The sequence below is a fragment of the Natator depressus genome, chromosome 2 (assembly GCF_965152275.1).
Source record: "Natator depressus isolate rNatDep1 chromosome 2, rNatDep2.hap1, whole genome shotgun sequence".
In the NCBI taxonomy this organism is placed as follows: domain Eukaryota; kingdom Metazoa; phylum Chordata; order Testudines; family Cheloniidae; genus Natator; species Natator depressus.
In genome coordinates this window covers 110,021,471-110,047,302 of record NC_134235.1, presented here as the reverse complement: position 1 = coordinate 110,047,302, position 25,832 = coordinate 110,021,471, and the positions used below count along the sequence as shown (strand labels likewise).

Below are 25,832 nucleotides of genomic sequence, written 5' to 3'. Positions count from 1 at the left end.
GCAAAATTTCAAAAGCAGCTTCTCATTCTGCAGGACTCAGTTTTGGGGTGCAACTAGAGAACCCTTTAACTTGATTTTCAGAAACCAGTGGAAGCTATTGAAGGGAAGCCCCATCAGCTATTGAAGTCAATGGAAGCTACAGCTGTTGCTCAGCTCTTTCTGAAAATCAGGACAAGGCATTTCAGGCTGGGCATGGGTACCCCCAAATGGAGATACCTAAACTCAATGGCCGCTTTTGAAATGGCCTAACCCTGCAAGGTGCTGAACGCCCTCCATTCCCACTGAATTCAAGAGCTTTGCATGATCAGGCCCTAACATTGTACTTCCAGATTTCCATCCTTTGAATGTCACTGTGTCTGCAACCAGTGACGAAGCACAAGGCTGTGATTGTTTACCAATATATAGTTATACAGTACGCAAGTTTAGTGGTATAAAGGTAGAACTATTCCTGTACGGAAGGGGAATAAGCTATACGGTATAAAGCACCTTTTTACTGATATAACTGCATCCACACTAGATATTATGCTGCTTTAACTATATCAGTATAGTCTTCTAGCGCCCACTGAAGAAACTGGATTGTGTGTGAAAGCAGCTGAGCCACATGCAGTGCACATAACCCTTTAGCTCCACGAAATTAACATAAAGCTGCTTGAGGGACTAGCTTAAAGCCACTGTTAGGGATGCTGCTGCTTTCAATAAACAACCTTTTGCAGACTACAAATTACTTGTATATTTCCCTTCTCCCCACACAGCAGCAGGCATAAATTGCTTCTTGCAGTCGCTTCATCTCTAAAACACGATGTGCTGAAACCGAGAAAGGAAATGTTATGCTGCCAGGGCTATCCAGTGCTCAGGCAGTTGGACATATTGGGCTCCTCTCTCACACACCGGTCTTACATTAGTTGCTTAACTCTGATGGCTTTAATGGAGGTACTCCGGATTTAAAACTGGCACAAATTTAGAGGAGAATCAAGACTCTAATGTGTGCATAAATCACTATCAGATTCCCATCTACTCCCTTTTCATAAAGGGTAGTCAATTCACTATATGAGCCTTTTGCATTAGGAAAACAGTAGTGCCCCCAAATACAATTCTAGAGGCAGCAGTTGAAAATGTGGGCACAATATGACAAGCTACTTTGTGTATCTGCAATTTTATGCCTGCACTTTTTTCACGCCAGAGGTGCTGCATGCCTAAGATCTTGGCCTTGCAGTTACAGGCACAATTTTAGAGAGTGAAACCCTAGGGAAAATTTGACCCATTGCCATGTCAATGTTACTGAACTTTGGGGTTTTTAGTGATCAGAGCAGTCCATATGGGAATCCTGACATAATATGGCCTTCAATGGCAGCAGGCCCTTCAGTGCAGAAAATCTGTGCCAGCTGTTTAGATTCTGCCACCCATGATCACACTGAATAGTACTTCTCTCCACAAATAATCCACTGATTTCCCACAGCTAAACTGAGGAGCCATTACACATTTTGATAAGCACTACCTTGTACAAATGGTCCCACTGACTTCAGTAGCTAGATTGTGAACCCTGACCCATGTGAAAGCAACAGGACTACTCAAGGTGAGTAAGGGATTCTCAGTCTGGCCCACTGGGACCATCCAAGGAGCATGAGTAAGGATGGGAGAATCTGGCCCCATGATGTGAGCTCTCTTAGATTCTCCCAATTTCACTCACTCGTCAAGTAGTCCCATTAAAGAAAATGGGACTACATGCGGAGCAATGTCCATGCAGTACTTGCAGGAGTAAGGGCAGCAGAATCTACCCCTTAAACGGCTACTTTAAGCATGATGAGTCATGAAAGAGAGACTCCAAAAGATCCGGGGGGCCAAATCCTCATCTGACGTAAATCAGTGTAGCTCCATTGGCTGCTGGCATACAGGTGAATGACAGTTTGTGATGACTCACATTAACTTTCCCCATTTGGAGCATTATAAGAGAACTGTGATTCTTCTAGATGATTCAAAGGAAAAGCTGAGATTTTACGAGGGATATGGAAGCTTGCTATTACAAGGCTACTCTCTTCTCCTTTCCTTGTCCCCTGGAAAGCAGCTAGAGTGACCAGACGGCAAATGTGAAAAATCGGGATGGGGGTGGGGGAGTAATAGGATCCTATATAAGAAAAAAGACCCAAAAATCAAGACTGTATCTATAAAATCGGGACATCTGGTCACCCTAGAAGCAGCAAATGAAAGGGTTAAACTTCCACCATCAAGAAGAAAGGCCGGATGGACAGCAAGATGACAGACAGACAGACAAGTAGGTGCAGGTGAGAGCAGACTGAGCTTTTTTCAAGGGAGGCTTGAAATGAACTTAAATGACAGTTAGATCACTTGTACCTAATTACCACTTGGTAACTCTATGGAAGCTAGACACAAAGAAAGGCCTCCACCATTTGTACTAGCAAAGCACAGGGCTAAAGAAATCAGCCTATTCCCCACCAGCTCACACAACCCTCCCTTTTTTCCCTCAGCTCAAAGGCCAGCATTCCTGTGAAATAGTAATAGGGTGGAAAAGTCTCCTGGGTACTGGCATGCAAATGAGCACACAAATTAGTATAACCTAATTTTGTGTCAGGAGGAGAGGCTCGTTATGACAATCTCATTCTCCTATTATCACTGAAAAACATGCTCCTCTGGCCTTCTGCGTGGCTCGGTGGAAAGGGCAGGCAGGGATTAGGAAGGTAAAATGCACAATGATGCTGGCTTCCATGTGGTGTGATGGTGCCAGCTGGTCTGTGGGGTTCCTCTGCTCTCTCTAGGATAGCAGCTCACCCAACAGTTTGACCAGTTTCAGCCGTGACAGTGTTTCTGCTGGAATCCAGTACAGCAAAGCTCCTCTTCCTTATATACCTGGCTGGAACAGTAGGGACCACTGCCACAAAGAACCATCTTTTACTTTTAAAGAGATCTCTATGGCTAGACCAATGGTAGCTGAGTGTCTTCTAAGATGGACCTTAGCTCTGAAACAAGAAGACTAGGGGGGCTGAGGAGAAGCTGCACCCGAATTAGCAACAGTGGGAATTTATAAGTAAAAATAGTCTAACTTGTGCAACTGAAACAGATGGATAGTAGTTCAGACATATCATTAGCAATCTTTTGTCATGTGACCATTCGTCTAAGGACTAGTCTACATGGGCAATGCTAAAGCGCTGCCGTGGCAGCGCTTTAACGGGGCTTATGTAGTCACAGCACAGCGCTCTCCCAGCACTCTAAAAAACCTAGCTCCACGAGGGACGCAGCTCCCAGCGCTGGGGCACTGTCTACACTGGCACTTTACAGCGCTGAAACTTGCTGCGCTCAGGGGGGTGTTTTTTCACACCCCTGAGCGAGAAAGTTGCAGCACTGTAAATTGCCAGTATAGACAAGCCCCAAGTCTTTTGAACTAATGAATGCTATTGGCTTCATTTTTTAAAAACACCTTCAGCACTGGATGTGTGTTTTGTAATATCCATAAAACATGATGCACTTCTCCAGCGCCTTCGGCCTGAGACTCTCAGGTGCTTTACAGCCATTAATGGGTTGAGCCGCCCAATACTCTGTGAGATAGGGAAGTACTGTTGGGTTTGGTTTTTAAACAAATGGGGACACTGAGATGTCAAGGTCAAAATTGTCAAGACTGGCCACCAATTTGGGGCATTTTAGATTTTGGGAGCCCAAGATTTTTCAGGAGTTCTGAATGAGCCAATAGCTCCAGGAGAAACCTGTGGGATCGGCACCTGCCCAGTACTTCTTAAAAATCAAACCAAAGATGTCTCAAGATGAGTGCCTAAAAATTGAGGCTCCTGAAATCACTGGCCACTTTTGAAAAATATGTCTGAATGTGAGTTGTACACTGAATTTGAACACCCCTTTTATTCCCAATTACTAACACCCCTCCAAACACCCCCCGCAGCCCCTGCCCCAAGTAGAGTTGTGATCCGGAAAGGGAGGCGCACCAGAGACTCCATGAAATCCATTAGGGACTTTGCTTCCAACTGGTTGTCTGTCTCGCTCAGCATTTTATACTGCTCCCCATCTCCATAGTATATGAGCACCTTCCACTTAATAGCAATAGCAAAGCTACAAACAATACCAGCTCTACTGATTTCGATCCCCGTGCTTTAATCACAAGCCCACCACTCCCTTCTTGTAGAGCAGGGGTTCTCAAAATGGGGGTCATGACCCCTCAGGGGGTCACAAGGTTATTACATGGGAGGTCGCGAGCTGGCAGCCTCCACCCCCAAACTCTGCATCGCCTCCAGCATTTATAATAGTGTTAAATATTTTTTTTTAAAAAAAGAAGTGTTTTTAATAAATAAGGGGGAGGTCACACTCATAAGCTTGCTGTGTGAAAGGGGTTCACCAGTACAAAAGTTTGAGAACCACTGTCGTAGAGTAATTATTATATCAAAACCTTTATTAGACACATTCTTAGCAGTTCCATAAGGTCTGAAATGAACTTGTCTTGTTCTATTATTTCACATACACAATAATATTTTCTTTGCCTATATTTGGAGAGGGGTCCGGAAAAGTGATATCATAACTGGAATGAGGAAGCGTTTATTCCCTGGCTGCAAACACATGACCGTGAAGTAAGACTGCTATTTGAAGAACCCTATTTATATTGACATTTCCTGAACCTAACAGGACTGAGAGAAACTCGGGACAAAATGTTGTGTCATTGCTACATTCTGCAGGAACCACTGCCAGCGTTTCACAGAAGTTTGAATGACAGCAAGTTACAACTGCGTTGCGCGGCAGGCAGGCTAAAGAAGATAAGTGGAGGGTTATAGGAATAGATCATTGCATCAGACAGACTCCTGTTCTTGGGGCAAAGATTAGCATTTGTTGGGACACGCCTGGATGGGCTTGTTTGCCCATGACTAACTCCTGTTACATAAACCTAAAATGTTTGCTATTGAAAAAAAATGGACATAAACAAATAAAGCCTGAAGGATTAACCCATTGCAACATCCATTGTCGTAATCAATGCCCCTGACAAGTTTGACTTATATACACACACGTGAAGCACATCTATGTTGGGACAAATCTTTGAAAACCTTCTCGCTCATAATTTGCTAGTGATATAAATGCGTGTGAAATGGACAGTGGTTATAGCACAATCAGTGTGCAATGACATTCAACACAGAGTAAAATTTGATTTTAGTTAACACTGCTTGTAGTGTTCACTCTGTTCTATAGATCAAAAATTACTCTCCCAAAAGCCATTCCCGATTGCTAATGGATCGGTCAGGATTTGATTGTGAGAATCAGTTATTTAGAAGTGATCATTTCTTAAAAAAAAGAAAAAAAAAAGATTACAAAGGGAAAGGAGATCTAGCTGAGACCCAATTTCTAGGCAGAGATCATATGAATTTATCATCTGAACACCTTTAGGAAACACTGCTAAACCTTCCTCTGATGAAGCTTTTCCACCATAACCAGAATGTCATTCACAGCATCAACCATTTCCTTTCCCTACTGCCTTTTAAAAAAAACAACACACCCGAAGCGGAGCTTTCTATGCTTGCAAAACAGTGAAGAGCCAGAGATTCTATGAAGTCCACTAGGGACCTCACTATTACCAATATATTTTATGTGGAAGGTTCTCAGCCACTACAGTGAATGATGGCAGTACAAAAAAAGTGATTAGACAAAGGTTTCACACCTCTGAGTGCCAATTATCTTCAACTGAATAATGTTACAAGTTCATAAGTGTACCCGTTAGATCCAATATTAAAAATAACTAATTTTACATTAATATACCCAACAGATCTTACTCTGTCCTTGCAAAATTGGGACAGACTCGCAGATAAATCCAGGTGCCTCTAAGTTGGTGTATCATATATGTTGAAGAGCCTAGAAGACATAAATAACACCAGTTAGGTAGCCTCTTAGGCTCCCTTCTGAATGTGGTTCTTTGTTTCTATGCATGTGGCTTCTGTCTGGAGTTCATCTATATCCATCTTTAGTAACGAAATAAAATCCTGAGGTTCTTACACCTGGCCAAATTGTTCAGTTCACAATTAAGCAAATTTCCATTGAGTATATGTGGTTTTGCCAGACTAAAAACTGATGGAAAACCTTTGGGCGGAGCCAAGGGGAGGGTGAAAAAGGATTGGGAGAGGAGATCTCTGCAACATTTTCCTCACTAACATTGTTTCCCAGCCATTCTGTCCAGCATGGAAAAGGACAAGGGCCAGTCCAGAAACACCACAGACCCCTGACCAGGGTGAACCCATGGCTGTTTGTGAGGAAGCCCTACACATCCATACCAGCTTGGAACCTCCAGTGCCAGCCTCATAGGTAGCACAGTTCCAGTCGATCCACACTGCCAAGGCTTCTGCTGCTCACCCTGAAAACCCCATAGTTGGGGATTCCCCATCTCAGCCTCTGGCTGTATTGCATATCTGATATGAGCTGTGCTGGGTACAGAAGGGGACACCGTGCACCTACTGCAACCCCACCCTTCCCCTTCCTCTAATGCTCCACCCACTCCCTGCCTTCACATTCCACGTAGATCCCAACCCCTGGGATTGGCCTCCATGGTGTCCAAGGGAAGTAATGCTACTGCACGTGTCTCTAGGCTGTGCCTGGAGATCTTCACACACAGAGGGCCTCAACCTCAACTGTCTTAGTGACAAGAGAAGGCCCGCAGGATTTGGCCTGATTAAAAAAAAATAAAATAAATCAGCGGCTATTATTTTACTGAGGGCAGACCAGTGCAAAATTTTTGATTGAAGCTTTCTTCTTCTTTTTTTAATAAGAGATGGCTTTTTCATCAAAGTAGAAAATTGCTCAGGAAATATCTATTTTCAATGAACTCTTTCAATTTTCTCATCACCCCTCCCCCCAAAAAAGTTTCAGTTTTGGGCAACTGAAAAATTTCAGCTACTTAGGGAAAATTTTTCCAGTAAAACTAATCTCCTCCCACCCCCCCCAAACTGGCCAAAACTGTTTTGATTTTTGGCAAGCCAAAAAAAAAAAAAAAATTCACTTTGGGGTTTTCAGTTTTTTTTGACAAAACCCCCCCAAAAACTTTCTAGACTAATTTTGACAAAAATCAACATGAGAAAAAAGATTTCCGCAATCAGCTCTAAGTGAGGGGTATCTGCTACAGCAGCAGAAGATCTTTGTCCAGCAATAGAAGCTACCCTTGGATCAATCAGAGATATCCATTGAAAATGTCCTGGAAGAGCAAAGACTTCAGTCCAGAAGTTGACTAATTAAGGTACTTATATAGACTCCTGAAGTGAAGAGGACAAGAACTGTTTGTTAAGCCAGCTGAAAGAGTACACAGACTTAGTTCTTACAAATCTACAAACCTGATTTCTGGATTCTACTCAACCTCTACATAGCTTTTACAGATGCCTGTCTTATAAAACACTTACAGTTGAGTGGAGTGAGGCACTACCAGCAATGGGGCTGCCATGTGCTCAGGACAGAATAGAAAATTTTGAACACAGAGTGGAATATCATACGACAAACAAATGAAGATTTAAAACTTCAAGTTCTTTATCATCACTAGTGGTTCGACGCAATCTTTGTGCTACGTTTCCTGGGATGAAAGAAGTAGGAATTCATCTCTTGCTATTCCCAGTCACAACAGCTACAGTTGAGCGTTCTTGTGCCTCATTGAATAGAATTTTGTGTTCTGAAAGAAGTCGTCTTCTGCCTGATCACGAGTATATCATGAAGGACTGGAAGTAACGGACACATAAAAAGACACAAAAGAGTGCAAAATTATAACAAGAAACCAAGAAAGATGTAGATGTAGTGCTTCATAGTAGGCTTGAGTAGCCAACTTTAATTTTTGTGATGATTTTAAAATATGAGTTAAATCTAATTAAATGGTCATGACACATTTTTCAGTTTTTACTTTGGTGCCACACAGCCCACCTTCGCCCTCACAGTCTCAACACTTGTCGGTCCTCACCCCCCTGAATATTCCAACACCCCCCCAATTTCAATGCCTGGGGAAAACATTCTGCGTGCGTCATGCACCTTTCCGAACCAGCCTGCGTTAATGTCCGTGAAACGCCCACGGTGATCCACAAGTGCCTGGAGAACCATAGAGAAATACCCCTTCCAATTAATGTACTCGGTGGCTAGGTCGTCTGGTGCCATCGATTAGAATTAGAATTAGAATATGCGTGCCATCGATCGCCCCTCCGCAATTAGGGAAGCCCATTTGTGCAAAGCCATCCACAATGTCACGCACGTTGCCCAAAGTCACGGTCTTTCAGAGCAGGATGCGATTAATGCCCCTGCACACTTCCATCAACACATGTCCAACAGTCGACTTTCCCACTCCGAACTGGTTAGCGACCGATCGGTAGCAGTCTGGAGTAGCCAGCTTCCATAGTGCAATCACCACGCGCTTCTCCAGCAACAGGGCAGCTCTCATTCTTGTGTCCTTGCACTGCAGGGCTGGGGCAAGCTCATCACACAGTCCCATGAATGTGGCTTTCCTCATCCAAAATCCTCATTCTGCAGCCACTGGTCGTAATCCCAGACGTGCATCACGATGCACTCAATGCTTGTTTCCCAAGCCGAAAAGCGACATTCCACTATGGTCAGGACCTCCATGAATGTCACAAGCAATCTCGCCACGCGTACTAACTATGACACGAGATCAATGTCGCACTCCTCTTGCCTTTGCAGTGTAAGGAATAACTCCAACATGTCATGAGTGGCAGTGGTCAGAGCAAGCAGCATATTGGTCAACAGTGAGAGATCCATTCCTGCAGCCCAAAGAGGCAGAGCACGCAGTACACAAACCATTGAAAGATGGCGCCAAATGCGGACGGAAGCACAGGGATTGCTGGGATGCGAAACAATGCATCACGGGGCACTGGGACAGGACCCAGGATGTCCCGCGACCCCACAACTCTAAGTGGAAGAAGAGGAAGAGATGCTCTGTGGGATAGCTGCCCAGAGTGCACTGCTCCAAATACCGCTGCAAGTGTGAACACGCTATTGCACAGGCAGCTGACAGTGCGAACACACAACAGCAGTTTCTCTTCAGCACTCTCTGAGCGGCGCTGTAACTGCCGGTGCTGTAACTCTGCCAGTGTAGACATACCCTAAGCTATACTGGTATAAAAGTGACTTATACCAGTATAGCTGTGTCCACGGTAGGGCTTTTGCCAGTGTAACTATTTGGGGTTTTTTAAAATGACACCCCTAACCAAAATAGTTTATATCAGCAAAACTTTTAAGTGTAGACTAGGCCTAATTATAGGATAATTACAATGCCACATAAATTAATATTATATGGAACAATCCTTCCCAGGCAGGAGAATAATCTGGAAAGCCTACAAGGAATTTTCCATATTTAATTTAGATTATTTTTAAGGCCTGTGAATGCTATAAATGTAACCAGTTACAGCACAGTTTTCCCTAGCCCTGGTGCCTTTTGTAATGTAGACGGACCATAACTGGGTTTTCCAACTTGGCTTAAACGTGTTTTGCCAGTGGACAACAAGGTTCCATTTTGGTTGAATTTATAGCGCAGGCAGGCCCTAAGAACAAGACAAGACAATGGTATGTATGCCAAAGGCCTAGCCACCAAGGAAATCCTTTGCTTTTCCAGGCATAAAGCTATAAACCAGGCACAGATTAATCAGGTTTAACTGTGTGAAATGTTTTTAATCCAAACCCTTAGGTGACTCAGTGGGTTTGGTGGAAGCCTGAATGACAGAAAGGGTCAGAAGGGAATTTTACTGCAGTGTCTGCTCAAAACCACAGCCTGCCCATAAACTCTCAGTAATACTGTTTCCGGATCAGTGGCCAGAATGTAAAACAAAACTACAGCATAGAAAGCTTGCTTGAGGCTGACAGGGCTACAATATGCCTGTCTGACCCATCAAGGTTCATATGCCAATAATAAAGCACTTTTGTTTAAATCCTTCCTTTAATTCCAGGCCATTTTTCCAATGCAATACATCCAAAAATACATTAAAAAGGGAAGGGGTTGGGGAAGGGAATGTGTATGTCTGTCTTTGTTTTCTGTAGAGAAATCACAAAATTACTGGTTTCAGAGTAGCAGCCGTGTTAGTCTGTATTCGCAAAAAGAAAAGGAGTACTTGTGGCACCTTAGAGACTAACCCATTTATTTGAGCATAAGCTTTCGTGAGCTACAGCATCCGATGAAGTGAGCTGTAGCTCACGAAAGCTTATGCTCAAATAAATGGGTTAGTTTCTAAGGTGCCACAAGTCCTCCTGTTCTTTTTTCAAAAAATTATTGCTTCCAGGAAATAGGTTTTTACAGCCAAATCAACTGTTTCTTCTTTTAAAAATCACTTTTTTTGTTTCAGTGTCAATCCTCTTACAAGCATACATATGAAAAGAAACTGTAAATATACCTGCTTTCATGACCATAATAAAACACATGGTGGCAACAGAAAAAGAATGTTAAACATTAGCCTCATTCTTGTCCCCCATGATGTGTAATTCTAACTTCCCACTCAGCAACAACGCCATAGTACAAACACCTTATTAAACCTTTACCACAAGACATCTTGCAGGTGTCTATATATGGTATACCCTACCTACATTTACATTAATCATCTAAACCCTGTGTTTAATCATGAAATGAGAAGCACTTATTTGCTGCAATTCATTACCAGGTGGAAGAGGTCACAGCTAAGAATTCATATATTGTGGTAGCACTAGCTTAACCATGTGTCTCATTTGAGCGGGAAGGGGGGGGGGAAGGGAGAGGAAATGGCAATAAAAGCTGAGCTGATGTAAAAATGAACTCAAAAATTTCACCCAAACCATTTCATTTTCACACATACAAATCCCACACCTATAGAGTTTCACCTGCAGCTCTAGTTAAACACTAAATGCTTAAATGATCTCTCAGATGTAAAAACATATTGTCCGATATAAATGGACTTGCCCTTCAGAGATAATAAACACTTATCTACATGGGGGAGTTATTTTGTAAGAAACTATTCTGGACTGTGTAACTCCCTTTATCCAAAATGGCTGAAGCTAATTTGGAATAAAGCACTGATTCCAGAATAAGAGTGTCTACACAGGGAGTTAATCAGGAATAGCTATTCCACTTTAAATTCACACCCTACCTTAATCTGAATTAACTTTACTGTGTAGAGAAGCCCTAAAGGCTTGATTCTCATGTACACTAAGGCCCCTTTATATCCCTCTGGCAGAATAAAGAGCCCCTAAGGTGACTGTAAATTACACATGCCCCCAGTTTTAAGACACCTTTACTGTACCAGAACAATGTAGTGTAAATGAGAATCAGACCCATGATAGTTGTCATCATCGTACCTCTATTTCATGCACAGAACTTTCATTGTAATCAATGGGAGTTTTGTGCAGAAGCTGATGACAAGCTGTGACGCTGTATGGAATATGTGGAACACACTCTATAATATTGTTGATACCAATATTATTATAAAATTGCAAGGAATCTGAACAGATATGCCATGTAAGGGATCTGTGAAAATGTTATGATTTGCCAAGTATGATGATCTTGTTCATGTTTGTATCCCCTTTATAATATGAGTTATAGATATGTATGGTATATCTGAATTTCCAAACTTGTGCTGTGTTTCTGGGTGACAACCCCAGAGAGATTGGCATCAGCACTGCCTAGCCTGTTCGATGGCCCATCAAGGGTCACCAGATGTACAAAGAACCCATTGAAAGAAGCCAGCGGCTACACCTTATGAGTCAGCGGGACTTATAGGGGCATGCCTATGGACTGGGGCCTCCAAGGTTTCTCCATTGCATGTGCTGTGACACTTGTGTTTGGGACACAGGAAGTACAAGCCACATGGCAAAAGGAATATAAAGGGCAACTGAATCTTTTCCATTTTGTCTTCGTTCCTGCTTCTTACCTCTGGAGCAACTTCTCCACAAACTGAAGCACTGAACAAAGGAGTGAATGACTCATCCGAGCCATGGATGTATGTATTCCAGAGGGACTTTCAAGCCAGCAAACTCACCAACACTGATAAGAACCTGATACGTGGACTTTGTAGTCTTATGTATGTATCTGATTGCTTGACGATTTAAACAACTCTTGTTCTCTCTTTCTTTTATAATAAACCTTTAGTTTTAGATGCTAAAGGATTGACTGGCAGTGTGGTATTTTGGGTAAGATTCAAACTGATATTGACCTGGCAATGTGGCTGGCCTTTTGGGGACAGAAGAACATTTTGTCTAGTGAGCAAAGTTTTTAAATAACTTCTCACTCTACTGAGCCTGTACGCTGATTGGGAGCCAGAGAATTGGAATGCAATAAAGTGGCCTGTGTGATTTCTTTCTTCAGCTTCTTAATAACCAATGTAGGGGATCAGAAGCACAGTTTGTGACTGGTTGGTAAGTTTAACTTCAGTGTTAACCACCAGTTTTGGGAATATCTGCTCTCCCTTTTCCAGCCTGCCCTGACCTTGGCATTTTCAGTGAGGGCTGCCCCAGGGACACCAAGTCACACAAGCTACAACCATAGACACTAGCCTAGTCCACCCATCGAGCTCCCTACTGGCATCCGAGACTTCAACATAAACAGGAACCAAGAATTACTGCTTTGAAAGTGTGAGGCAAAGTAAGTGGAAATACAAGGTGGTTACTGGAGTTTGTATACTGTAATGACCCTGTTTGGGAAGGCACTATAATATGGCTGGCTGTACCTAGAGGAAATAGGTGTGGAGCTTGTCTGCAGCAGAGAGGACAAGTGTGAATGTGTACAATAGATACGAGGACCAACAGGGCTCAGGTTTGGCATTTTGCAAAGCATAGTTGATTGGATCTCAGCTTTGCAAATCCAAAGTCCAAAGCTAAGGTGGTTCAGCTCCAAGTCCCATTTATCCAAACTCACAAAACACAGGTGAAGGTGTATTGCAATTATTCTGTTTTGGATCTACTCCTATATGTTTTTCACGTACCTGTGTAGTGTACACAGTGTGCAAAAATATGTTGATAAGGCTCTTGGCTACATGGCAAAGTTAGAATTGTTGCTATTTTGTTCATTTCGGATTTGTATATGTGGCTTGTTGTTTAACACTGTGCATGTGTTATTTATTATGTGTATTTCATCACCAGATTCACACTAAACTTGTTTTTAATTTCACGAAAGCCCTGGTAAACAACAGGACCACATCATCCACTGCATTTGGCATGCACCTTTGGACACCTCACCCACACTGTGCCCATTAATCCATTTCTGCCAGGACTACTTCTGACATTCCAAACACTAGCTTTCTTAGAATTATCAGTAGTTTCTAGTTCTTCTCTGGGGGTGAGGAAAAAAAGTGTCTGTCTAGGTCTTACAAAGCTACAGATGGATGCAAGAGGGCTAGGACTACATGGAGCCAATTGCCTTAAATCCCAGAGCATGGAAGGGAAATGGCGGCTGTTCAAACCCATTGGATCCCACATGATCCCCACCACCACCCCCCTTCCTGGGTCCAGATACCACCGATACCTGGCTGTGGAGCACAGTAAGATGGAATAGTAACTGAGGGAAATGAGATAGGATTGATGTCAGTGCCCCACTTGTACCCCTCTCCTTTCAATCCCCAGGCTCCTTGCAGAGAGGGTTGAATTCACACTGAGACCTGGTCTACACTGAAGAAAACGTAACTAGTTTAACATTTCATTAAACACAAGTTAAAATCCTTGTGTAGACAAGGCAGTTGTAGTTTTAATACATGCTAGCTCGTCAAGATAAACTATAGTAGGGAGTATATAATTAACCATGACCAAATACCAAGTTTTAAAACATGTTTTGCTGTGTCTACAATAGGTTATAAGTCATGTTTAACAGGTTCATTAGTTAATTAAAATGTTAAACAGGTTTGGTAACATGATACATTTTCCCAATTGACTCACGCCCTATGTGCAGAGCAGAGATTTACATCAGAAGAAATGGTCAACTCAGGCAAATAATGCACTTTTCTCCATCCCAGACCAAGACAGTTTTGCTCGGAGGCCAATGAATTGCTGAAAATTAGGTCATGTTTTGCAGTCCATCAAGTCCATTGTTTCCAAAAGTAAATATCCATTGTCCTCAACTTACAATGACTCTCTTTCCTTAAATCAATGGTTTTGAAGACATGAGGGGAAAGGCTTGTTTGTCCCGGATAGCGCTAGCCGGAAAAGGCAGCCAGCTTTTGTCCTCCTGTATTTCCAGGAAGACTTGTTCTCTAACAATTTTTTTTTTTACTGAAAGCTTTTCCCACCGCCACCTCCATCCCCACTCCAATTAAATGATAAAACTTACAAGAGCTTAGAAAATAATGGAATTTCCATATACCTTCTCAGAGGGGTTTGACTTTCTTTGGTCTGTGCTCTCTTTTGGTCTGGTTAGTATGTGCAGAAGGGTCAGAGCTGCAGTGGTAAAAATGGCTGGCAAGTAATAAACCCCTTGTCTACACGAGAGCTCCCATTCTTGTTGCCTTGTGTGGAGCTACCTGCAAAGAGACATTATCTCATTCCTTAGTAGTAGTACTATAGGGCTAGTAGCAATTTACCTCTTTGCCAGCTGGCATCAAGTTAAGGCATATTCTGATAGACTACAATTATGTTTCCCCAGGAGACTGCCAGCACCAACTGAAAAAGCTTTGGCCAGTGACCTGTAGATGGACTTGCTTTACCTTCCTCAAGATCTGCCATTGGTTTCAAGCATCTCCATCTTTTTGGTCACATAGAGAGGGAGTGAGTTGTAACATTGATTAAGGTAATCAGGCCAATATGTAGAGAGAGACAGAAAAAATTGCATCTCCTGGGGGGAAAATACCTGCTCTACATCCTGTAAATATTTCCCCCCAACCTCACTCCATTATAGTTAAACAACAGAGGGTGTTAAATCCCAGGGATTGTCAAGAAAGCTCAGCATTGATCTACTTCTGCTCCCACTGAAGTCAATGTCAATGGAAGCTAATTTAAGACCAGTGCTGAGTGCTTTTGAAAAATCTCATACATAGCTAATAACGGGTCTAATCCAAAGCCTACTGAAATATTCCCATTAACTTCAAAGGGCTGTGGATCCATCTCCAGCTGCACTAGTGTCCTGTGGGTCACTGCGTTTCTGTAATTTACTGTCCAACAGCTCTTAAAAGTTTTCACCTTGTCTCAACCTCAGCCTGGTGTGACTGTTTATTATTTGGGTAGCATTCACAGTATATTTGGGGATTACTTTTCCCCCCTGTATAATCGAAGTGACTGAATCAGACTACCATTGCTGCTGAGGTATTTAAAGTTACAGTGCAATGAATTAGGGAGAAGGGGGTTCATTACAAACTCTGGGCATAATATTACATTAGTTCCATAATAGGCCCTGTCTCTGATGAAACTGTGAACATCCCAGGTGATAAAACCTAAACTGGGAAGACTAGCATTGTTAACCTACCTGATTCGTGGTATCAAGACAAATCAGGTAGCCATTAAGAAATGTTAAGTAGGAAGATGCCCCGTTTTTTGTCATTGTTGTTTAAAGTGGATTTGAGATGTGTAAAACAGGGCAAAAGCAGGGATTTAACTGGTGTAAAGAAGTTTTGCTCCAGTTACATGTTCCAGCATCAGCCCTGCTAAATTCAAATTAATGTGTAAAGGGGAAAACAGGATTTGGGGATGATGTGGGAGTACAGAAGTTTTCAGAAAAACATCCAACATGGATGGATAGAAAGCTGGAGAGCAAAGAATTGGGAAGCTGAATTTCCACAAACTGATGTGAACCTTTTTTTGGAAAGTCTTTGGATTTCAACAAATGTATTAGGAATCTGTTCTTCTGATGTTGAGTTGGTTTGGTTTGTTTGCATTTCTCAAATACTGGATGGATGCCAGCTTCCCCCCTTAGCAAGAGAAGAGAGACCAATTTAAGTAATCTACTAAATTTAGACCATTTGCTGATACAATGACTAGAGAGCTACTGTGGTGGCCAACCTCATGGCTGACACACTGGAAATTGAACCAGGCACCTCCAGAGCTAATAAGCATGAGCTGTGACAGCTTGAGTTAAAGAGCCAAAGATCTTTGTGAGAGTTGTACAGAGTCATCTATTCTGTGGATCATGCATGGAGAGGAACCTGAAACATTCTCGCTGGTATGGATTAGACAATCTTTTCGCAACTCCATTTTAACATCATCATACTGAATACACAATTAACTGGGACTTTTCTTACATACATACCTGGAAACAACAAAAGATCATTAATAATAAATAGCAACTTACAAATTATACCACCTTTCATTTAGGCAAGATCCTCCAAATCTTTACAGACCTATGAATAATGGGCTAGATACTGACCTCAATTTCATCATTTTTAACCACTATAACTCCATTGACTTCAGTGACTTTATGCTCACTTAGCAACACTACGAGAGCAAAATTAAGCTCAGTGTATACAGGAATCACTCTGCCTAACATTGAAATGCAGCAACATTATGCAACAGTTGATCACATAAAGTGAAAGATAACCATACCGTAGAAACCTCCTCTAAAAATATCAGGGCCAGACTCTGGAGTGCTGTCCCAGTGGCACAAAGCTGATTTATACCTGGCTTAATTAGCCAATAGAGCTCTCTCTTTTACAGGGAAATCCGCCTATGCCACCCCCTTCCCTAACTCCTGGCCTAGAGGTCACGGCTAGGATGCCCCAATGCCCAGCTGATCCACGGCTGCCAGAATGGTCCTTTGGGGCTGTTAGCAGCCAATATAAAATAGAGTAGCCCCCACCATGTCCAGGATTGAGATGCCATAAAGCCAAGGTAGCTAAATGCCACCTTACTCAATGCTTTTTTTGCCTCTGTCTTCACGAACAAGGTCAGCTCCCAGACTGCTGCACTGGGCAGCACAGCACGGGGAGGAGGTGACCAGCCCTCTGTGGAGAAAGAAGTGGTTCAGGACTATTTAGAAAAGCTGGAAGAGCACAAGTCCATGGTACCGGATGCGCTGCATCCGAGAGTGCTAAAGGAGTTGGCGGATGTGATTGCAGAGCCATTGGCCATTATCTTTGAAAACTCATGGTGATTGGGGGAGGTCCCGGACGACTGGAAAAAGGCTAATGTAGTTCCCATCTTTAAAAAAGGGAAGAAGGAAGATCCGGGGAACTACAGGCCAGTCAGCCTCACCTCAGTCCCTGGAAAAATCATGGAGCAGGTCCTCAAGGAATCAATTCTGAAGCACTTAGAGGAGAGGAAAGTGATCAGGAAGAGTCAGCATGGATTCACCAAGGGCAAGTCATGCCTGACTAATCCAATTGCCTTCTATGATGAGATAACTGGCTCTGTGGATGAGGGGAAAGCAGTGGACGTGTTGTTCCTCGACTTTAGCAAAGCTTTTGACATGGTCTTCCACAGTATTCTTGCCAGCAAGTTAAAGAAGTATGGGCTGGATGAATGGACTATAAGGTGGATAGAAAGCTGGCTAGATTGTCGGGCTCAACGGGTAGCAATCAATGGCTCCATGTCTAGTTGGCAGCCAGTATCAAGTGGAGTGGCCCAAGGGTCGGTCCTGGGGCCGGTTTTGTTCAGTATCTTCATCAATGATCTGGAGGATGGTGTGGACTGCACCCTCAGCAAGTTTTCCGATGACACTAAACTGGGAGGAGAGGTAGATTCACTGGAGGGTAGGGAAAGGATACAGAGGGACCTAGACAAATTGGAGGATTGGGCCAAAAGAAATCTGATGCGGTTCAACAAGGACAAGTGCAGAGTCCTGCACTTAGGACGGAAGAATCCCAGGCTCCAGACTAGGAACCAAATGGCTAGGCAGCAGTTCTGCAGAAAAGGACCTAGGGGTTACAGTGGACGAGAAGCTGGATATGAGTCAACAGTGTGCCATTGTTGCCAAGAAGGCCAATGGCATTTTGGGATGTATAAGTAGGGGCATTGCCAGCAGATCGAGGGACGCAATCATTCCCCTCTATTCGACATTGGTGAGGCCTCATCTGGAGTACTGTGTCCAGTTTTGGGCCCCACACTACAAGAAGGATGTGGAAAAATTGGAAAATGTCCAGTGGAGGGCAACAAAAATGATTAGGGAACTGGAACACATGACTTATGAGGAGAGGCTGAGGGAACTGGGATTGTTTAGTCTGCGAAGAGAAGAATGAGGTGGGATTTGATAGCTGCTTTCAACTACCGGAAAGGGGGTTCCAAAGAGGATGGATCTAGACTGTTCTCGTTCTGTCATCTGCTACCACTGAGGAGTAATGGTCTCAAGTTGCAGTGGGGGAGGTTTAGGTTGGATATTAGAAAAAAACTTTTTCACTAGGAGGGTGGTGAAACACTGGAATGAGTTACCTAGGGAGGTGGTAGAATCTCCTTCCTTAGAAGTTTTTAAGGTCAGGCTTGACAAAGCCCTGGCTGGGATGCTTTAGTTGGGGCTTGGTCCTGCTTTGAGCAGTGGGTTGGACTAGATGACCTCCTGAGGTCCCTTCCAACCCTGATATTCTATGATTCTAGGATTCTTTGCCCAGCCCCTCTGGAGCTGCACCAAGTGCAGCGCAGCTGGTCCAGAGGATCTAGGCCATAGGTTTGTTCGTGGTAAGGAGACGTAACATATTTATACTACTTTCTGAGAGCTTTGTATTGTACACTGCACTGCAAATCTCCATGCCTCACATAATGAAACAGCTTAGAAACATATCCTCATATGCTTAGAAGCACATGTGTATGGTACAGTCTAAGGAAAGCTATCTTGTGTGTACTAATTAAGCCACAAACTAAAGCCTGAAGCGAATATCAAGGCTCCAACAACTTCACCCTATAAAAGCAAAAGAAATACCATAGAATGAAAATGCTCTAGGGGGGAGAGAAGGGCACTGGTTCCAGTTGTAGAGGATCAAAGCTTGAAGTTGGGAGCTAGACACAGTTCTGCTCTACTAAAAATGTTGTTAATGGATTCTGCATAATAAGTAGTCTATAGACTAGGGGTAGTCAATAGGTAAGGCTACGTTTTAGTCACAGGTATTTTTAGTAAAAGTCATGGACAGGACACGTGCAGTAAACAAAAATTTACAGCCCGTGACCTGTCCATGACTTGTTATATACCCCTGACTAAATCTTGGGTGCTCTGGGGCGGGGGGAAGGGGGGGACAGACACACAAGCAGTGGTGTGCAGCCTGGAACCCCCACTGCTGCTGGGAGGAGGCGGTGCACAGCCTGGGACCCCCACTGCTGCTGTGGGGGCGGCGCTGCTGCTGTGGGGCAGGGGGGCACAGTGGCCCAAGATTCCCCCAGCACTGGCTGGTGTGGCTGGCCCAGGAGCCACCTGAACTGCTCAGGCGGCCCCCGGGACAGCCATACCAGCCACTGCAGAAGTCACAGAGGTCCTGGAAAGTCATGGAATCTGTGACCTCTGTGACAGACTCGCAGCCTTATCAATAGGTGAACTGCGGGCCAAGTCCAGACTGCCAGATGCTTTTGAACGGACCCCAAAATCTTTTTATTTCATTATTATCATCATCATCATTATTTCTTTTTATTATTATTTTGTCTGGACCTTGACAAAAATAGATCGATATAGACTTAAAGTTGTGCTAAGGGGAAATTGCAAAACTTCAAGATGATGCTCTCTGAAACAGCTGTGATTACAAGGAGTATTCTTCTAAAATGAAAACCAAATTTATTCAGTTAAATTCAACCATCTGCCACATGACTCAAGGTCTGATCTCAGAAGCTGTCAGACCTGAATAACCCAGGGGAGGTAGAACATGGGTAGGGGGTGTGTGAGTGTGGTTAGAATGACATATTTATGAAGGCTGTGAATTATAGATGAGTTTCTGTATAAACCAGATGGGTTTAACTGTACCATACATCCTTCACACAGCACATATGGATCTCATAATATGGCAATTGCACTTTATTATTCAGTGAATTTAAGGCTGACAAAAGTGCAAGATTGACAGCCCTGGAGACTTAAGTCCTCTATTTATCAACGGGATAAGTATAACACACAATATAAGCTGATCCTCCATGGACCAGATGGGCATAGGGGCATCCCAGCCACACCTTCTAAGCCAGTAGCTAAGGAGGGGGTGGCACAGGAGCATTTCCCTAAGTAAGGAAGGTCTCTGTTGGCCAATTAACCCAGCTTTAATGTCAACATGTCCTAATCTGGAGGGACCAACCAGTCTGGAGGAGTGAGCGAGTTTCAGTCTCCACAAGAGCAGGTAGTAACTGTGGACTTTAACTACCCAGACATTTGTTGGAAAAGGAATATGGCTAAACACAAAATGTCCGATAAGTTCTTGGAATGTATTGGGGACAACTTTTTGTTTCAGAAGGTCGAGAAAATAACCAGGGGGTGTCAAGGTTCCTTCCCCACTCTGAACTCTAGAGTACAGATGTGGGGACCTGCATGAAAACCTCCTAAGCTTACTTTTACCAGCTTAGGTTAAAACTTCCCCAAGGTACAAACTATTTTACCTTTTGCCATCGGACTTTATCGCTGCCACCACCAAATGTCTAACAGGTATATAATTGGGAAAGAGCCCGTTTGGAAATGTCTTTCCCCCCAAAATCCTCCCAACCCTTACACCCCCTTTCCTGGAGAAGGCTTGATAAAAATCCTCACCAATTTGCACAGGTGAGCACAGACCCAAACCCTTGGATCTTAAGAACAATGAAAAAGCAATCAGTTTCTTAAAAGAAGAATTTTAATAGAAGTAAAAAGAATCACCTCTGTAAAATCAGGATGGTAAATACCTTACAGGGTAACCAGATTCAAAAGAGAGAATCCCTCTAGGCAAAACCTTAAGACACAAAAACAGGAATCTACATTCCATTCAGCACAGCTTATTTTCTCAGCCATTTAAAGGAATCAGAATCTAACACATATCTAGCTAGATTACTTACTAAGTTCTAAGACTCCATTCCTGTTCTGTCCCCGGCAAAAGCATCACAGAGAGAGAGGCTTTGTTTCTCCCTCCTCACAGCTTTTGAAAGTATCTTGTTTCCTCATTGGTCATTTTGGTCAGGTACCAGTGAGGTTATCCTAGCTTCTTAACCCTTTACAGGTGAAAGGGTTTTTCCTCTGGCCAGGAGGGATTTTAAAGGTGTTTACCCTTCCCTTTGTATTTATGACAGGGGGACAGCCATTTTAGACTGGATTCTGACTAACAGGGAGGTATTGGTTGCACATCTGAAGGTTGAAGGCAATTTGGGTGAAAGGGGTCATGATATGATAGATTGCATGATTCAGTTTACCTGATCCTGCATCAGCATAGGGACTGAACTTGATGCGTTCTTGAGGTCCTTCAAGCCCTACATAAAAAAGAAAGCTGGAAGTTTCTCAAGGAGACAGTCTTAAAGGAGCAACAACAAACTATCCCAATGCAAAGGAAAGATACGAAGAATAGTAAGAAGTGGAAATGACTCCATCAGGAGCTCTCTAATGACCTGAAAATCTAAAAAGGAATCCTCCAAAAAGTGGCAACATGGACAAATTGCTAGGGATGAGAACAAAATAGCACAAGCACGTAGGGACAAAATCAGAAAGACTAACATACAAAATGAGTTATATCTATCAAGAGACACAAAAGACAATAAGAAGAGGTGCTATAAGACAAAAGGACAGCAAGCCAAAATAGGGAAAGAACAGACTGAATAATATTTAGCTAAATTAGATGTATTCAAGTTGACAGGGCCTGGTGAAATTCACCATAGGGTATTTAAGGAACTAGCAGAAGCTACCTTGGAAATATTCATAATTATCTTTGAGAACTCCTGGAGAACAGATGAGGTCCCAGAGGGCTAGAGAAGGGCAAAAATAGTGCCTGTCTTTAAAAGGGGGAACAAAGAGGACCTAGAGAATTATAGATAATTCCATTTAACTTCAATACCTGGAAAGATACTGGAACAAATTATTAAACAATCAATTTGTAAGTACCTAGAGGATAGTAGGTTTATAGTAATAGCCAACATGGATTTGTCAACATCAAATCATGCCAAATGAACCTAATTTCCTTCTTTGACAGGGTTATTGGCCTAGTCAAAGTTATTCCCCTAGTGGATGGGGGAAAAGCAGTAGATTTTAGTAAGTCTATTGACGCAATCCCACATGACATTCTCATAAGCAAACTAGGGAAATGCACAACCAGTTGAAAGACCATACTTAAAGAGTAGTTATCAATGGTTGGCTGCCAAACTGAGGGAACATAATCAAGTGAGGTTTGTGCTGAATCCGGTACTATTCAATATTTTCATTAATGACTTGGATAATGGAGTAGATGATATGCTTATAAAATCTGTGGATGACACCAAGCTAGGAAGGATTTCAAGCACTTTGGAGGACAGGACTGGAATTCAAAACAACTTTGACAAATTGGAGAACCGGTCTGAAATCAACAAGATGAAATTCAATAAAGACAAGTGCAAAGTACTACACTTAAGAAGTTAAAAATAGATATATACCAAAATGGGGAATAACTGGCAGTAGTACTCCTGAAAAGGATCTGGGGGTTATAGCAGATCACAAATTGAATAAGAGTCTGCAACATAATGCATTTGCAAAAAAGATTAATATTCTGGGATTTATTAACAGGAATGTTGTATGTTAGACACGGGAGGTAACTGTCCTGTTCTACTCAGCACTGGTAAGGTCTCAGCTGACGTACAGTGTCCAATTGTGGACACCATGCTTTATATGATGTGGCTACCTCCCTCCTAGGAAAGGAATTGAGACCACCAACTCATTTCACACAGGCCACTAGATTTTGTGATGCTCGGAAACTCATAAGATAAGAAGTTCAGTTGACAGTAGCACCATAAACAGTCCAAATTATGACATGTAGTGCTAGCACTGTGGAGTACATATTTTATGATGATGTGTTATATCTTTCAGTGTACAGCCACACATATGTATTCTCAGTTTTTAATTATGCAATGACAATATTTCACCAGGAACTTATATTTCAGTATAGCCCAGACACATTTCCGTAAGTGTTCACGAATAAGACATATGCAAACATCATGCCTGTCCCTAATATGACTGAATATACAGACTCTCTCTAAACAGAGCCTACAGCACTATGTATGTGCCTAATATTTGAATGAGTTTTACAAAAAGCCCAACATCCCCCCTCCCAAGCCCCCCATGAGATTCTTCTGTCTTCATACTGCAGCATTTCAGCTCCAGTGATGAAGATAGAACAAACCTTTCTTTAAAGTGTATGCTAATTTTTAACTGGCTGCATCTGATCAGATGCTGATAGAAATATCACCCTCTTGAGTGACAAGACTTACTGCCAGACTAGCAAGCAACAGAATGTGCCATTCATTAAAGAGCTTAAAATCATGGTTATTGTCTGTCTACCAAACATGGCTAAGATCAATGGACATAATAGACTCCACTCATATCCTGCCAACTTGCTATATGCAGTACAATGCAAGACAAAACCTAACCATTCCAAAGACTGTACTTTTTGAAGTAACATATTCTGATTTTCTTAAGCAGTCTTTTCCCCATGATCCAATTGGCACCTCAGCAATAATCCCCTTCCTTTGCACCACAACATATGCAGGAATTTAACTGTACAAATCCCATGGCAGGACTAAGCCCCTGACCATTACGCTGGAAATGCACAGGAAAGAGCAGATGGATTGTGACACAATCTCTAGGAAGCACAACTCTGAAGACATATAGACCGTTTTCTATTTATTGCTACGCCACTTAGATGAGAATCTGATGTGACTTCAATTGGAGGAAGGTGTAACTTAATAATGATTCTCTGTCCCAATGGTCAGAGTGTTACTGTCATCTGAATGCTGTTTGGACAGGCTCTGAGAAGTAAGGTGTCTGATGGGACTCCAGCAATGACACTGAAATGTGGGTGCATGGGTGAAAGTAGGCTGGTATGGCATACCGGTAAGAAGTGGCCACCAGTACCAGCCCATACACAGCTGATGTTAAAGCACTGGGGCGGCAGTACTTTTACGTTGCTGCCCCTCTCCCCTCCATGGCCCCCAATTGGCGGCCCTGCAGGTAGGGACCCTACCAGCAGGGCTGCCGCCAAAGGGGTGTGGTAAAAGTCAGCTGTGGGGCCAGGCGATTTAAAATGGCCCTGGGCTCCTGGCTGCCGCTGCTGCTACCGCGGAAGTGGCTGGAGCCTCAGGCCCTTTTAAATCACCACCAGAGCCCCGGGCGGTGCAGACCAGGCAGCGCAGATGGGCTGGCTGGTGGAGGCTGACCCCCGCTTCCGCCCAAGGCCCTGCCCCCTTCCAGGGGCCCAGAGCCAGGCCCCCGTATGGGTAAGTCTTCTGTGTTACTTTCACCCCTGTGTGGGTGTGATGTGTTGGTGCAGAAATCTCTAAAAGCAGACAAAGAGGAACAATAACTAAGGCTGCAAGTCTGTCACAGAGGTCATGGAAGTCACGGATTCTGTGACTTTCTGGGCCTTCTGCAGCGGCCAGTGTGGCTGGCCCAGGGGCCTCCTGAGCAGCTTGGGCAGCCCCTGGGCCAGCCACACCAGCCGCTGCTGGGGCAGTCTTGGGCTACCGTGTCCACCCTCCCCCCAGCAGGAGTTTGGGTGTGGGAGGGGGCTCAGGCCTGAGGCAGGGGGTTGGGGCAGGGGTAGGGCGTGAGGGCTCCAGGTGGCGCTACCTTGGGGAGCTCCCCAGAAGCAGCGACATGTGCCTCAGCTCCTAGGCATAGGGGCGGTCAGGCGGCTCTATGCGCTGCCTCTGCCCACAGGTGCCTCCCCCACAGCAGCTCCCAGCCAATGGCAGCTGTGGAGCAGGTGCTTGGGGTGGGGGTAGCATGAGGAGCCGCTGTGGCTGTGCCTCCACCTAGCAGCCGAGGGACACGTCGCCACTTCCGGGGAGCTGCGCAGAGCCAGGTAAGGAGACTGCCAGCCCCGCCAGCCCCCCCACTCAGCACCAGCGGTGGTCCTGAGCTGCGTGCCGCCACCCAGCCCCCACCCCCCAGCACCAGCAGGGGTCCCAGGCCATGCAACGCTGCCTGCCCCAGAGCACCCACGGCGCCCCTGGGCCACCCCCTGCCCCAGAGCACCCAAGATTTAATCAGGGATCTATAGTACAAGTCATGGACAAGTCATGGGTCATGAATTTTTGTTTACTGGCTGTGACCTGTCCATGACTTTTACTAAAAAATATATATATAATATATATATACACCCATGACTAAAATGTAGCCTTAACAAGAACTACCTATACATATCTGAGGGGTGTAAACATCCGTGATGGAAATGAAGTAAAGAACAAGATCAAAGAAGTAAAGAGCAGTCACAAAAATGAAATGCCTGCAAGCTGCATGGAAACTTCTTCAAAAGAACCACAAACTATATGTTAATGCCAAATTTAAGGGGGGGGAAAAAAGTAAAAGGACAAAAAATTATGTCACCATGGCTAAACAAGAGAGTCAGAGAGTCAGTTAGAGACAAAAAGACATATTTTAAAAACTGGAAATCAAATCCTACAGAGGAAAATAGAAAGGAGATACACTTTAACATTTGATTTGTCAGAGTTTAATTTGTCAGGCCAAAAAAAGAATTTGAAGAGCAACTAACAAAAGACACAAAAACTAACAGCACAATATTTTAAAGTACATCAGAAGCCTGCCAAACAATCAGTGGTGCCACTGGATGATGAGGTGCTAAAGGAGCACTCCAGGAAGGTAAGGCTATTGCTGAGACGCTAAATGAATTCTTTGCATTGGTCTTCACTGCAGACAGTGTGAGGCAGATTCCCACACCGGAGCCATTCTTTTTAGGTGACAAATCTGAGGAACTGTCCCAGATTCAGGGGTCAATACAGAAGGTTTTGGAACAAATTGATAAATTAAACAGTAATAAGTCACAAGGATCAGATGGTATTCATCCAAGACTTCTGAAGGAACTCAA

The 25,832-nt window shown here is 43.6% G+C and overlaps 1 protein-coding gene across 5 annotated transcripts in view; it reads right to left on the bottom strand.

Moving 5' to 3' along the window:
* The window catches only part of GFOD1 (Gfo/Idh/MocA-like oxidoreductase domain containing 1), a 115,474-nt gene that overhangs the window by 55,124 nt on the left and 34,518 nt on the right, over positions 1–25,832 (bottom strand). The window contains exon 2 of one of the 5 annotated variants that reach the window (XM_074944860.1): positions 14,285–14,441. The exons of the other annotated variants lie outside the window; for them this stretch is intronic. The gene's annotated coding sequence lies outside the window, so the exon portion shown is untranslated. The remainder of the gene's footprint in view (positions 1–14,284; positions 14,442–25,832) is intronic. 5 annotated transcript variants of the gene reach the window in all.